Source organism: Passer domesticus, chromosome 18, assembly GCF_036417665.1.
Source record: "Passer domesticus isolate bPasDom1 chromosome 18, bPasDom1.hap1, whole genome shotgun sequence".
Lineage (NCBI taxonomy): Eukaryota > Metazoa > Chordata > Aves > Passeriformes > Passeridae > Passer > Passer domesticus.
Genome location: NC_087491.1, coordinates 962,423 through 977,564, shown reverse-complemented (window position 1 = coordinate 977,564; position 15,142 = coordinate 962,423).

The following is a 15,142-nucleotide window of genomic DNA, read 5'->3' as shown; positions in this document are numbered from 1 at the left end:
TTAGATAAACCAGTTTCCACTGTATGTCTTTGGAAAGTACATTGCCATTGTTACAGTGGCATTGTGACACTTTGGGGCCCTATGGAACCAAGGGGCCATTGTGACATTGTGGGGCCTCATGGAACCATGGAGACCATGCTGAAACTCTGGGGACTTGCATAACCAAGGGTCCAGGGTTTTCCTCTCCCTGTCACTTCCCTGTTCAGCCTCTCCCTGCCCCAGCAGAGCAGCTCAGCCCTGTCTGGCCCTGCAGCAGGAACTGCAGACACTGGAGGTCAGGGACAGCCACTCTGGGTGTGGAATGCTCAGGAGCAGCTCCTGCAGCCCCAGGGCCAGCCCCGCTGCCCAGCCCAGCAGCAGAGTTGGCCCCAGGGCTCCTCAGGCAGCTCCTGCTGGCCCAGGGACAGGGCAGCCTCTTGCCAGGGCTCCTCTGCACACTCACGGGCTCCTGCTCTGCTCCTGGCCCATGCCAGCTGCCCCCAGAGCCTTTCCCAGGGGAACACATCTGTGCTGGCCCGAGCAGCCATTGCTGCAACCCCTGCCCTGCTGCCCAGAGCCCCGAGCTGGGGCTGCTGCTCTGCAGAGCACGGGGGCTGTGCTGCCCGGGGCCCTCGGCTGCCTCTGCTGGGCTCTGCTGCTCAGCCTGGCACACGGAGGCAGCTGATGGTGCTCCCTGCACTGACCCCCTCCCACACAGGCTCTGCGGGGCCATGGAGGGGGCTCAGAGGTGCCTGCCTTGTGCCAGGGCTGCCAGAGGGGCTTGGGGCTGCCCTGGATCCTCCTGGGGGAGTTCCCTGAGGCTCAGAGCAGGCAGTGCCCAGACTCCTTTCCCTGGGCCTGCTGTGTCCCTGGGCTGCAGAGCTTTCCTGGCTCACAGCAGACATTCAGTCCTTGATCTCAGGGTGACCCCAGCCTGGCCAGGCCTGTGCCCAGTGAGCTCCACTCCCTGCTGGTCCCTGGCACACACTGTCCCTGCATGTCCCCTGTGTTCTCCTGGCAGCTCCCAAGGTCCTCCAGACAAACCTTCCCCTGCCATCAGCCCTGGCACAAGCTGCAGAGCCCCAGGAAGGTTCATCACAGACCATTCCCCATCTGATGGGCACTGGCCACCCACAAGCAAAACCTGAGCCAGACCTGAGTCCTCTGAAGGCCCCAGTGAGACCCTGATCTCATCCCACTGAGCTCTGGAAAAACAAAGGAACACAAGGAGCCTCTTGAGAGTCCTGAGAGTGACTCTGGAGGGGAGCAGAGCCTTCCTGCCCTACGCTCAAGAGATGCCCTTTGCTGGTGGAGCTGCTGTGCTGGAGCCCAGCTATGTCCCAGCAGTGCCCATGGCCTGTCCCTGCCTGAGGGCACAGCACGGACACGCAGCAGGACAGTGACCAAGCTGCCAGAGCAGTCTGGCCTGGCACCCACAGCAGGGCTGGGAAGGGGAGTGTGGAGCTGGGAGGAGCAGATGTGGGGAGAGCCAGGGCCATTGTCCCTGGCTGTGCTGCTGTGCTGGGAGCCCCTTCCCTCCACCTCTGCTCACAGGCACTGGCCCTGCAGAGCCAGAGAAGGGCTGAGGAAATGCCTTGGACACACAAGTCAGGGAAAACACTTATTTTTGTTGAAATGCACTGGAAACAAGTCTCCTGAAATTCTTTGTGCTGCAAAAGAAAAGTAGATGTTCATGAAAAAATGATGAGTAGTACTCCAGTAATTTATGAAAAATACTGTAACACCAGAAAAATAATAAGAAAAAGGTCTCAACGATAAAATGGACAAATAGGAAAAAAACAGCCAAAATTGTAAAGAGTTACCTTCTGAAGGTTCTGAGCAGAAAAAAAGAGAGTTTACTGCTTCTGAAAAGATAGAGTTATTATTTTCCTCAGGGTACCCTTGAGCTCCTGGTTCCTCAGGCTGTAGATGAGGGGGTTCAGGGCTGGAGACACCACCGAGTACACAAGTGACACCACCAGATCCAGGGATGGAGAGGAGATGGAGGGGGGCTTAAGGTGAGCAAAGATAACAGTGCTGACAAACAGAGAGACCACGGCCAGGTGAGGGAGGCAGGTGGAAAAGGCTTTGTGCCGTCCCTGCTCAGAAGGGATCCTCAGCACAGCCCTGAAGATCTGCACATAGGAGAAAACAATGAACACAAAACAGCCAAATACCAAAGAGGCACTAACTGCACTGAGCCCCAGTTCCCTGAGGTAGGATTTGGAGCAGGAGAGCTTGAGGATCTGGGTGATTTCACAGAAGAACTGGCCCAGGGCATTGCCATGGCACAGGGGCAGGGAAAACGTATTGGCTGTGTGCAGCAGAGCATTGAGAAAGGCACTGGCCCAGGCAGCTGCTGCCATGTGGCACAAGCTCTGCTGCCCAGGAGGGTCCCGTAGTACAGGGGTTTACAGATGGACACGTAGCGGTCGTAGCACATGATGGTCAGGAGGCAAAGCTCTGCAGCTAGGAAGAAATACAAAAAAAAGAGCTGAGCAGCACATGCTTTGTAGGAGATGTTCCTGGTGTCCCAGAGGGAATTGTGCATGGCTTTGGGGACAGTGGTGCAGATGGAGCCCAGGTGGCTGAGGGCCAGGTGGAGCAGGAAGAAGAACATGGGCGTGTGCAGGTGCTGGCCGCAGGCTACAGCGCTGATGATGAGGCCATTGCCCAGGAGGGCAGCCAGGGAGATGCCCAGCAAGAGGCAGAAGTGCAGGAGCTGCAGCTGCCGTGTGTCTGCCAATGCCAGCAGGAGGAAGTGGCTGATGGAGCGGCTGTTGGACATTTGCTGTGGCTGCACATGGGGACCTGTTCATGGAAAAGGACAGTGACAAGTCAGAACAGGCTGCTCTGAGCCAGTCCTGGGCCATTCCCTGCAGACTGTTCAGGGGGACTCGCCCACCCTTGTTCCTGCTCTGGGAAAACCTTCCCCCAGGTCCCTGCCTGAGCTCCAGTTGTGCTGGCTGAGTGTGCCAGGAGCAGCCAGGCCTGTGCGTGGGGGCCCTCAAGGAGCCATCCCTGCCCTACTGCCCTGGGTTTGTGGCCATGGGGCAGAGGGAGAAGGCTGGATATTCATGATTTGTCAGGGGAATCACTCCTAATGGAGAAAGAATTGGTATCATCTGCACTCACACTTCTAAAGAATGTCAGGAGTTGGTTTTAAGAATTGTTTTAAAACATCACTGCTGGTTTGCTGAGGTCAGAAAAACGCAGCATTCCCGCTGCACTCAGAGTCTGCCACTGAGAGATGGGAGAGGCAAAGGATTCCCTGTGGCTCAGGGAAGGTGAGGGGCTGGATGGGCTGGTCCCCAAATGCCCTGGCTTTGCACCTTTGGCTGCAATCAGAGCACAATCACACTCTCGGGTCAGCCTGGGATAAACCAGACCCTGCCCAGAGCAGAGGGATCCCTGAATGTCTCACCATCTCTAAAGGTCTCTGGGCAAAGTCTCAGCACCCCCTTGTGCCAAGGACACTCACGGCTTACTTGGCAAACCCAACAGCATTTCCTCAGCTGTGGCTGCCCTGCCCTTCCCCATGGGAAATTCAGGGAACTGCCAGAGGCTCTGGCACAGATTTGCACCCAGGAGGGCAGCTCAGAGCTTGGAAGGGCACAGCAAGGAGATCCCCGGCTGTGCCCATGATGGGATCTCAGGGAGGGGGCTCAGCTCATTCCCCTTTCCCATGGACTGCTTTGCCCACAGCCCCACAGGTCCCAGGGGAGCTTGGACACCCCATTCCCATGGACACCCCTGCCTGGCAGGAATGCCAAGGGCAGTGCCTGACTCAGCTGCTACAAATGCCAGAGCCTCCCTGAGAGCAGCAGATAACAGTGACAATATCAGGGCAGGGCAGAAACAAGAGAAGATGTGGTGCTATGCCTGAGAGGGCAGGGCAGAGACAGCCCAGCTGTGCCCGGCACCTCCCACACACCAACAGTGCCCTCCTGCCCCAGCACTGCTCTCTTCAGCCTCCTCTCCTTCCCTGAGCATCTCCCTGGGCCTGGACACTCCCTCCTGAGAGGAGCCTTGTCCCTGCTAGCGCTCACAGAGCCCATCCCACTCTGTGTGCCCTGGCCCCGGCCCTACAGAAACCTGCCTGTGTGCAAGGCCCTGGCTGGGGCAGGCTCTGTGTGCAGGTGGGCAAGGGCAGCTCAGGAGAGCCCTGCTGAGCCCTGCAGAGGTGATGCTGCTGCTGTCCAGGGCTGAGGAGTGGCTGAGGGCCCTTTGGGAGGCTCCCAGCAGAGAGACTGACCACCCAAAGTTACAGTTCTGGAGTCCCTGTAAATGTTCAAACATTCCTTTGATGATTCTGTGTGTCTCTTTCAACTCAGAATGTTTTGTGATTCTGGGATAAAAATTCCTGCTCTGCGTCTCTCATCCCTCTGTTGTCTCTAATAACAAGAGAAAAAAACTCTTGCAAGGGTGTTAGAACATTAAAGGAAAAACCAGACCTTTATTGGAAGCTTCCATGTATCCAAGTGGGAATTGGGCACAACTGATTTCAACAATTAATTAAGGTGGATTAATTAGGATATTTAACAGGAACATCCAATAGGAGATTCTGTTTCCCCACTTACACATAGCTGCTCAATTCATAGGAGTTGGTCCAAGGGCTTCTTTGCCATCACTTTTTGTTATGATTGCTCACATTCTAGTGAAAAAACAAAATGTTCTTCTAGTAGGGCCTCTTCCTGATAATAAGACTATACAGTATCAGGAATGTATTTATACAGTCAGCTTATTGTTCTAAAATCTAAGAGAAGGGTTAGGAAATGTACTAGAGTTAATTAAGGATTATAGTTAAAGAAGTATGTAATAGTTGTTTAATTGACTTAATAAAGATTTCAATAGAGTTATGTAAGGATTATAATTTTAAAATTATATAATAGTAATTTTCAGAGCTATGAATACATGAAAATGTATCAAAAGTAAAAAATATTTTTGTCATCACCCCAACTTTCCTATCCTTCTCCAAGCAGGAAATTGAAAACATTCTCAGGAAAGCTCCTGATCTCTCCAGCAATGCCAGGCTTACTTTCTTTGGGAAGTGTCCTCTGGAGCTGTGCCCAGGCTGGTCTGGAGCTGGGAGCAGCCCTGCCCCACCCAGCCCCTCTCAGCAGCAGCACCTGCCCTGCTCAGGGTGGCTCTTTCCCCCCACAGCTTCTCCCCAGCGCTGGGAGCAGCTCCCTGGGCCGGCTGAGAGCTGTCCCTGGCAGGCAGCAGAGTCCCTGCCCCAGCACAGCGCCCTGGGCTGCAGGAGCCTGCTCTGCAGGACAGCCCTGGGCACCCCTGGCTGCTCTGCACAAGAGAGAATCAGAGAATGTACTCACAGAGTCTGCAGGCATTGGGATGTTCCAGCTTTAGGAGATGGCTCCAGGAGCTGCAACTGCATTGTCCTGCAGCCAGAGGTTCCTGTGCCAAGGGCTGGCAGTGATTCTGCCCCAGGCACTTCTCAGCACCTTCCCAGCCCTGACTGATTGAAGCTCTCTGTGCCTCTGGGCTGTGCCCGGGCTGGCTGCAGGCAGTGCCCCAGCCCTGCTGGGCTGGCAGAAGAGCTGCTCATCAAGAGAAATGTGCTTTTGAAGCTCTTCTTGGTTACCAGGAGCTGCCTGTGGGCCAGGAGCCCAGACCAGCTCAGCAGCACAGACACAGCAGCAGGACTTTAGTGACCCTCTGGGGCTTTGTGCTCAGGCTCTGAACACCAGTCCCTGAGAGGCAGCTGAAGAAACCTCTCCAGAACTCCAAGTCAGAATCCAACTCCAAAGTTGCTTGGACTTTTAATGGGTCCCTCTGAGGGACACAACTGAGAAAGTGTCCCCAGGCCCCAGGCAGAGCAGAGAACTGGAGGCACTGATGACAGGTGGGGACAAAGAGAAGCCAAGTCTTGGTGCCCTGGGGCACAGCAGCAGGGTTTGTGCCACCAAGGGCTGGGAGGAGACACCTTGTCCTGAGGCCCTGGGGCCTGCTGGCACAGCCCCAGCCAGGCTGGGCACTGTCAGCCCCTTGTCCTGCCCTCAGCATGCCCCCCTAGCCCACATCCCAGTGGCCTTAAGGATCTGCTGGAAGAAGTCCCTGGGGAGCCTTGCTCAGCAATGGCCCTGGGGGCTCCTCACTGCTCCCAGGAACTGCAGGTTTTTCAAAGGACTTTGGGTTTGGCTTTTGCCTTGGAGTCTCTGAGAGGTTTGTGCAATCATGGCCTCCAATTATCTGCTGTAATTAGTCCCTTGATATTCTTTGTCAGTAGCAACACTCTGTGGGACTCAATACTTCAGGGTACTTCCGTTTTTTAGGCTACTTTTTGTTTCCCTTTTGATACAGACTTTATGAGAAAGATTGTGCAGTCACTGCCTCCAATTATCTGCTTTAATTAGTCTCTTGAGACCTTTGTACTGACACTGTTGGGCTCGTTAATACTTTGAGGTAGTCAAGGTGTTTAAGGTACTTTGGATTTTCCTTTCCACATTGAGTCTCTGAGAGGTTTTTGTGCCATCCTCGCCTCCCATTCTCTCCTCTAAGGAGTCCATGAGGGGCCTGTGTTTGGGATTGTCCTCAGTGGGACCCTCATGCTTTGAGAAACTTTGGGGTTTTCTTCTGACTTTGACTCCTGGAAAAGTTTGTGCAATCTCCTCTCAGGCCCTGAGGTTCCAGGGCTCAGCTCCAAATGCACCACAGGGCTCGTTAGGATCAAGTAAGTACTGACAGACCTGGCTCTTTCTTGATTTCCCTCTGCTCTGGGCAGTTCATCAGGAAGATTTCTGTAATGGTTTTGGTTTGCCATTTTGAGATTTCTTGGAGAATGGATTAATTAGTGTGGTGAGTTCAGTGTTGGGCAATTTCCAGTGAACTCACTAGAATAGTTTTACTCATTTCCTGCTGGGAGATAGGGTTAGGAGAAAGGCAAAGCAGGCTCAAAACTTTAGAAGGGTGTAAAGATAAGTTTATTAATAGTAACTGAAAGATAGAGAATTAAGAATCAGAAAAAAGCTTTCAAAACGCTTGTCTCCCTACAACCTTTTTTTCCTTAGTGACAATTTAAGGAGACAAAACATAAAGTTTTCAGTTTGTTTGCCACCTCTAGAATAGTCTTTCTTCAGTTCACTTAGGGAGAGGAGTCTCTCTTTCAGGCTCTGGAGACATCTCCATAAGAAAACAATTCTCTCATGGCTCTCAATTTCCAGGAATAGCAGCCACCCAGAATTACATGAAGTCCCTCCTATTTTTTCACAGCTTTCCCACAGCTGTGTTTATGGGCCATCCCAACTTATGGGGTATTAGTTTAAAAATTAGTTGTTTAAAAGCAAAACTTCTCTTCATCCATTCTTGAAATCATCTCCATCTCTGACAACAGAGGTCTTCTTCTCTCCCGGAGGGCAACAGGTCTCATCAGTCTTGCCGGTTTCAATGTTCAAATTTCTCATGGGATCACAGCTACTCCAACATTTGCTTACTTTAGCATGGAGACCTTTGCTGAACAAGTCATCTCCCCATATTTTTAATGAAATATAGGGCAAAAGAGAGCCTGATGTATCAATTACATCCTTCTCCATAGCTTTACAAGAGGATTTCATCCTCAAGATCAAGGACATCTACTCATCCCTCCCATCTGGGACACAACTTCTCCTCACAGATCTCAGTTCCTCCTCTATGTGCCTGCACTTTGTCCTTTTCTCTCACTCAAGGGAGGATGGAAGCACTGAAAGAGTTAATATCTCTCCCGGGGCCTGTAGATGGTTCCGTGACCATGGCCGGGCTGGGTCCTTGCGGCCGAAGCTGTTTTACGATGGAGGTTTCTGCAGCGGCTGCGCTGGGGCTGTGTCAGGATGGGCCGCGCTGGGGCAGGGCCAGGATCTCAGCAGCCAGGCCAGAACACAGCAGCAGCATGGCCAGGGCCCATGGCTTCTCCTCCCCCTGCCCGGGGCTTGCGGGTGAACCCCAAGGGTGGCAGAATCTTGGCCGAGCCGGCCCGGCCCGGGGCTGCTCCTGGGGCCCGGCGGATCCTGGCTCAGCCCGGGCTGGCGGCGGGGCAGGGCTCGGTAGCGCCCAGGTGTTGGCAACCGCAGCCATGGCCCGGCCCAGCCTCGGCCCCGCGGCCTCCCCTGCCCTGCCCGGCAGCCGATGGGGCCTGGGGGGCTCCCTGGGAAGGGGCCCGGCCCCACGTCAGGAGCCGCCCGGCCCGGCCCGGCTGAGACGGGGGCTGGGCCAGCCTTGTTACCTCTTTGCTGGCCAGAAGGGAAAGAGACCCTCCCAGGCTTTCTCATTTTTAACATGTGTCTTCACAGAGGTGTGTACAGTTTCCTTAGTGGTTTAACAGACTGTCAATTCTCAAAGCTAATTACTGATTGGTTTTTTGTCCGACATGGAGGAAACTGCTAGCAGCTTCTCTTAGAACATCACTTCCATGATGCAAACCCACAGCAACAGCACAGAGGCCAGAGCTCCTTTGTCCACATGTAGTACTCATGTGCCAAAGGCCTCAAGACCCCACCTTGGGAGACTTTGGGCCCTCTCCAAGGTGTTTTCAAATGAAAACATCCAGCTTATAGTCTAAGAAAATCACCAGAGGACAGGGCCATCCTGACCTGTCTGTCCTGGCTACTTTTGTCAGGGAGCCATCTTTGGATATATGGAATTTGGGAGGCCAAATTCTAATTTTGGCCATGGCCTTTGGACATGAAAGCCGGTTCTTTTCCATAAGAAGGAAGAAACAGAGCCCCAGTGTTTCCCAGGCGAATGAGAGGTGACCACCAGAGGCCAAGGCTAGCCAGAGCTAGCAGGTTTTGTTCTGAGAGATGCCCTTGCTTAGAGGAAATTTTTTAGGGAGAGTACCTATTTTGACAATGGGCACCTGAAAAGAGGGGTGGTTATTTTCCATAGCAAGGAATGCATGGAGCTCCAGCGCACCAGGAGCTGATGACAGGCAGTCCTTGACAACACAAGATCAGCCAGACCTGTCAGGTGGCCCCTGGGAGGCCAAGCCAGCCAGACCTGTTCCATGTTTCCTCAGTTTCCATGGGGCCCTACACTGTCCCAATGGTCCCTTGGTTCCATGAGGCCCTGAGGTGTCATAATGCCCCCTTGGTGGCATGAGGTCCTGAAGGGTCCTAATGGTCTCCATGGTTCCATCAGGCCCCACAGAGTCACAATGGTCTCTGGTTTCCATGAAGCCCCGCTGTGTCACCATGGCCCCTTGGTTCCATGGGCTCCAGTGGTGCCACAATGATCCCCTTGGTTTCATGAGGTCCCCACAATGTCCCAGTGATCTCCTTGGGAAGGAAAGAACCAAGCCCCAGGGTTTCTGGGGCAGTCACCAGAGGCCAAGTTGACCAGGAAGTGAGTTTTCTTGGGACTTTATAGTCAAAGCAATCATTGGTCAGTTTTGAATATTGATACCTGGTGTAACCACAGAAGACATGGACACGCCTCTGAGAACACAGGGGGATAAAAGCAGAGAACTCCCAGGGGAACTCTCTCTTTTGTTCTGGTCAATAGCATAGCTTCCCCTGCCCCACCCGGCCTGTGGCTGGGCAGGGTTCACACCTCCCCTGCCCAGCCACAGGCCGGGTGGGGCAGGGGAAGCTATGCGGCCTAGGCTGAGGGAGGCCGGAACCCCGGACAGAGAAGGGGGTGAAGGGAGTGGAACCGGGCACAGCCCCTGCAGGAACAGAGGGGTGGAGAAGCACTGAGATGTCCTGGGCAGCCCCTCCAGAGAGAGCACCCCTGCCAGACAGAGAGAGCCTGTGCCACCTTGAAATTTGATATCATGTTCTCACAGCACAGCTACAGAGGGGAAAGAGAAGGGCGGTGGAAGGTACCCAGTTGTGGGAGTCCTGGGCAGGCTGCTGGGAGATTTCAGCCCAAGACTTTAACCCTTCCTTAGACAAAGAAAACTGTGAAACACTAATCCTTGATCTGAAAGAGAAGAGAGACACCCTGGGACTTGAGGTGTCAGGAGAAGATGGGAAAGAATCCTAGGTGGGAAGAGATGATGGAGTGGCCTTTGGCTGGACTTTTTCTTCTGTAGCCATAGACGGAACCAATTTTCCTGTAAGACAGAGACTGCATTTAGGGGGATGCAATGGCTTGAGCCAAGAGAGTGACCTATTCAGTGATTGCCAGTGCAGGAGTGAGAGTGACCTGCTGCAGTGATGCCATGTGAGGAGTGAAGTGAACAGAGAAAGATGAGGAGGGTGTGGTGGGGCCCTCTGGCTTCAGGAAAAAAAAAGATCTCTGTTCTCAAGACCCTCAGCCCCAGGGGAGGTGAAAATGGGGGGGACTGTTGTCCCAAAATTAGAAAAACTGTCAGTCTTTGGTACTTGGCAAAGCATCTTTAAAGGGAACCCTAGAAGCAGTCTTGGTCCATGGATGTGTGTGAGAGCATGGAAGGAGGAGGTCACAATGGTAGATTTTCTCTGGGCAGTGCCATGTGTGACATGGAAACATAAGGGGTTTCAACGGTGTTTCCTGGGGAAGACTATGGTACAAGAGAGACTCCTCTCCCCCTTGATGAACTGAGAATTGATTATCTGAGGGGTGGTCACTTGACTGAGAAACCAAGGTTTTGTCTCACTGTGCTTTACTGGAAATTGGGTGGGGGGAGGAAGAATGTTTTTGAAGGTTTTCCTTTTGAATTTTGTGTGTTTCTTTTATTACAGTTGTAGGTTAATCAAGTTTTCCCCTTTATTTCTAAGCATGAGCATGCTCTGCTCTGTTTCTGGTCACATCTCACAGTAGCCTTTTAAGAAAATTCTATTTCCATGGATGCAATGGCATTGCTCCAGCGCCAGCCCATGACACAGAGAAAAGCCAGACAGGCAGGAAAGACACCAGGAATTGGTCACATTTTCTCCTGTCACAGCCGTGACTCAGGGGATAGGATTAAACCTGGAAAGGCTCAGGCACGTTACTGACCTCCTGCTGCCTAAGGAAAGAAATAGAAATGAAGATAATTTTTTCTTTTTTGGGTTGTGCAGTTCAAAAAAGACACCAAGTGACATGATCTGTCCTAAGGACGTGATTTGTGAAGGTTCTTTTCACTGATCTCAGGATGCAAAAAACTGACACAACAAGGGGATTTTGCAGTAAAAATCAAAACAAATGTACTTTATTGAATGACCACAGCAAAATGTGTTAGGGAGAAGGGGAATGAAGAAAAGGGAAAGAATAAGGAAAAAAGAGGGGAAGAAAAGAAAGGAGGTGTATAGCTACCAGATGTGGGATCCTTCGAAGCCCAGTCAACAGAGCCTGCTGTCTTCACGTCAGGGGAGATCTCAGTGGTACCAGTCAACTCTAACCTCTTATAGTCTTTTTTGATTGGGGGAAGGGGACACATTTCAAAATAGTCTATTGGAAAAGGGTACAAAAATCCATCAGCAGTCCATCAGCAGTAGGCATCGTACAGAAAGTCCATCAGCAGTAGGCAAGAGCCATTGTCTTCTCAGTCCAGTGGTCACTTGCAAACTTGCTTTGGTTACCTGGCCTTCCCCACACACACCTTCCCCCCACCCTGCAATGAAGATTTCAGTCTCAGTCTTCTAGGGAAGAAAATGGGGGTTTTCCATATCGGGGTTGCATGTCTTAGTCCTTGAGGGGAGAATCTTCTCCCATCTCAGTCCATCTGTCACGGTGGTTGATGTACAGTGAATGGAGGGTCTTTTTGTGGTGACCACCGGGAAGGTCATTCCAGAGGGAAAGTCCAGCCAAGTCAGAAGGGTGGAGAAATTCCAGCACTAGTGTTGCTAGGTGACGCAGGCGAAGGAGAGCACACTGCCCCTTCTTGGGTGTAGTGTTCCATGAGTTGAGCAAACACACCCATAGGCAATAATCTGGCTTGGTGGACCAGGCAGACCTGGATTTTCAGAACAGGATCTTTTCCTTTCCCTGGTGGTCTTGGCTTTCATGACAATTGAGAGGCAAAAAATGAGGGAGGTTTCAGACAGACACTCACAACAGGGGACCCTGCTGTGCACGAGCAGGGTTGGACTGCTCTGGGGGAAGTGTGAGGGGGGCTGGGGCAGAGTGACCTCCCCAGTGACCTCACACAGCCCCTGTGACATCACACAGCCACCTGTGATGTCACACAGACCCATAGTGATGTCACACGGTCCCTGTGATGTCACAAAGCCCCTGTGATGACACACAGCCCATTTGTGATGTCACAGCCCATATTATGATGTCACATCTAATGCTATGATATTACACAACCTACCCTGGGATGTCCCACAGCCATTCTGTGATTTCACAACCCCTCTGTGATGTCACACAGTTACCCTGTGATGGCCGAATCCATTCTATGATGTCCAGCCTATGATGTCACAGAGCCTACACTGTGATGTCACAGGCAACTCAGTGATGACACACACAACTGCTCTGTGATGTCACAAAGCCCCTTCATGATATCACAGGGCCAGTGCTGGGATATCAGTGGGTGATATCATAAAGCTGCTCTGTGACGTCACAGAAGATTTGGTGATGACACAAAGTCACCCTGTGATGTCACAGTCTGTTCCGTGATGTCACACCTGGCTCTATGATGTTGCTCTGTCACCTGGTGATGTCACAACCCACTCTCTGATGTCAGAGAGCCACTTTCCATGATGGCAGACTCTGCTCCATGGCCTCAGACCTTACTCTATGACATCACAGACAGTTCTGTGATGTCACAACCCCCTCAGTGATGTCACAAAACCCTCTCTGTGATGTCCTACTGCCACTCTGTAATGTCACAGCACACACTTTCCCTTCACAGCCCTCTCTATGATGTCATACAGCCATGCCATGATGTCACAGCCTGCTCTATGATGTCACACAGTCTCCTCTATGATGCTGTAGCTGCTCAATGACCTCACACAACAAACTCTGTGATGTCACAGCCCATTCTGTGACCGCACACAGCCCACTCTGTGCTGTCACACAGCCCCTTGCTGACATCACAGCTGCCCTGTGCCTCTATGACACAGCCACAGAGGTGCCGCTGTGACACAGCCCCCTCGGGGACATCCCCCAGCCCCTGCCAGTGCTGAGCCCCTGTCAGCTCTGTCTGTGCCCTGCTGGTGTCCCTGAGCTGCCCTGGCAGTGCCCCAGCCCTGCTGGGCTGTGCACAGGAGCTGATCCTGGCCAGAGCTGTCTCTCTGCAGCGCTGCCCTTTCCAGGAGCTGCCTCTGGGCCAGGAGCCTGGCCCAGCTCAGCAGCACAGACACAGCACCAGGACTTTAATGACCCTCTGGGGCTTCGGTGCTCTTTGTATCAGACTCAGTCCCTCAGAGTGTGCTCAGAGAACTTCTCAGGGACTCAAAAAGAGAGTGAAACACAGAAGTTTCCCATACTTTAAACCGATCCTTCTGAGGGACAGGACTGAGAAAGTGTCCCCAGGTTGAAGCAAGAGAACAACACTGGAGGTGGTGATGACAGGTGGGGAGAAGCGACCAAAAGATGTCTCTCATGTTGACCAAACCCGCGCCTCTGTCCCTCCAGGCTGTTGTCATCCCCCGGCTGCCCCACCTGGCTGGCCCCTTCCTTTGCTGACAGCTCTGCCTCCTGCCTGCCTCTGCCTGCCCACACAAAGCCTTGGGCTGCTCCAGGCTCTGATTGGGCAATATCTTGCACCACAGCCCTGCCCTGGCAGGGAAATTCCTTTCTCCTGGTGTCCAGTCTGGGCTTCCCCAGCTGCCCTTGGTGCCATTATCTCTTTCTCTGGCTGTTTTATACAATAAAGAAAAACTCCAGCCTCTCTGAAACCACCCTTCAATCCCTCCCTGGCTACTCTTATTCTGTCCTCAGTCTCCACACCACTGAGCCCAGAGTCTGCCGCCTCTCCCTGCTGGTTATGTGATGAGGCCTCCAAACCTCATCTTGAGAGGTTTTTGAGTCCTCTCCAAGGTCTGTGAAAATGAAAACAGTGGTCAAAGTTATTTTCTCCCAAATCTTGCAGTGACAGAAAAAGGCTCAATATCTTTCAACTGAATGAGGGTGGATTTACATTTGTTAGAAGGAGGAAATATTTTACAATGATGAGAGTGCACAAGACTGCAACTGTGTTCTTCCACAGAATTGGATTCCCCATCTCAGGAATTACCCAAAAGCAGGAGCTTTGTACAACATGACCCAATGAAACCCTCTCATCCCCCAAGACAAAATTCCTGTTGTGTGGGTTCTCTGATATGCTGGGTGCCCTCACAACGCTTCTGGCCAGAATGTCTGCTGAGGGCAGCCAGGCTGCTGCAGAGGCAGTGACCTCATGGCCATCACCATGGCAGCCCTGTGCCCTGGGCCTGGCTCTCCACTTTCCTCTGCCCCTGCCTTGTCTCTGCTGGCATGAAGAGTTTTGTCATTCATAACTTGTCCCCAAGGTGCTGGGGCCAATGGCTTCCCAGGCAGGCTCCTGGAGCAGAAGTGGCTTTTCAGAGCCCAGGCAGAAATGAGCCCTGAGGCAGCAGCTCTGCAGTGCTGGCCACCAGGCCGGGCTGCCAAGGGAGGCTTCTGGCCATGCCCTGCAAGCAGCTGCTGCTGCCGAGGTGCCTTTGGTGCCTCAGGCTCTGCCTGGCACAGCTCCCAGCACGGCACTCTGCCCTTGTGCCCGAGCCCTTCCCTGTGCTGGGGCTGGCCTGGGGCTTTTCCTGCAGCGGGACCTGCCCTGCTCCTGGCACAGGAAAGGCAGTTCCTGCTGGAGCAGGAGGCTCTGCCTGCAATGGGCTCCAACAACTCCAGCAAGGCCCTGTTGACTTCTAAACTGCTTCCTAGAACAGAATATTCTAATAATTGTTATAGAGCCTAAACTGTGGAGTAAATAACTGTGGTTAAGTTCTTTCTTCTAATCATGATCAGAATCAATCAGAGCTGTGTTTATATAAATATATCTGGTATTCCATTGTTAATCCTGTTGGACAAATTGCATTAAGGTTCAATTCCACCTGTACAATCTCTACACCTTTGACAAAGTCTGAGGCTCGGATTCGATCCATCTGCTCCCAGTCTCCCCTTTCAGAAGGAATTTTAGAAGTCTAGAGGCCCTGCAGGGGTTTGAGGATCCACGGTGGCTGTTGGGTGTCATTTCTCCACCTCATGACTCAGCAGGAGTTTCTCCAATAAAGAAATAAAGCTTTTGCCTGAAGCTCCCACTGTGCCCATGACAGGAAGCCCTGGGAGTGTCTGGGACATCCCGGCT